Source organism: Rhincodon typus, chromosome 23, assembly GCF_021869965.1.
Source record: "Rhincodon typus isolate 14 chromosome 23, sRhiTyp1.1, whole genome shotgun sequence".
In the NCBI taxonomy this organism is placed as follows: Eukaryota; Metazoa; Chordata; class Chondrichthyes; order Orectolobiformes; family Rhincodontidae; genus Rhincodon; species Rhincodon typus.
The window spans coordinates 8,161,115-8,162,054 of record NC_063354.1 but is presented as its reverse complement, the minus strand read 5'-3'; positions in this window follow the sequence as shown (position 1 = coordinate 8,162,054).

The following is a 940-nucleotide window of genomic DNA, read 5'->3' as shown; positions in this document are numbered from 1 at the left end:
AAGAGCATCCCACCCAGACACACTCCCCTACCCTATCCCTGTAAGCCTGCATTTCCCATTGTTGATTCACCTAGCCTGCACATCTTAGAATCCCTACAGTGTGGAAACAGGCCATTTTGCCCAATAAGTCCACACTGACCCTCTGAAGACCATTCCACCCAGACACACTCCCCTACCCTAACGCTGTAACCCTGCATTTCCTATGGCTAACGCACCCAACCTACACATCCCTGAACTCTATGGGTAATTTAGCATGGCCAATCCACTTAATTTGCACATCTGTGGGCTGTGGGAGGAAACCGGAGCACCTGGTGGAAACCCACGCAGACTCGTGGAGAATGTGCAAACTCCACACAGAGATGCCCAAGGCTGGAATCAAGCCCGGGTCCCTGGTGCTGTGAGGCAGCATTGCTAACCAATGAGTCGCCGTGTCACATTAATTCTTAAAATTCTTTTCTAGGACACATACAGTAATTTGGAGAGTTCTTATTTTGTCTATCTTCAGATCTAACAACCTGTGTCAGTAAGTGTTTTAAGGTATGTATTTCATAAGAAGCAAGTTGAGAGGATAACTGAATGATGAAGGTTTCCAGTCCTGCAAGAAAAGCAAAGCAACAATATATTGTCCAGACATAAAAGAAGTCTCCAAAAACTTCAACACGAGATATACACATTAAAGTAAAAATTATTTCTTAACTTCCTATTTTTTATATCCATATTTTTGTGCAAAAAAAAATTCCTTTCTCAATGTTTATCTCCTTTTTACATTTTAGCAACCTTTGATTTTATTTAACTGCTGCTTTAAAAGACAAAAACAATGGCAGTAATTTTAGATAACAAGGTGTAGAGCTGGATGAACACAGCAGGCCAAGCAGCACCAGAGGAGCAGGAAGGCTGACGTTTCGGGCCTAGACCCTTCTTCATTTTTTTCTGAAGAAGG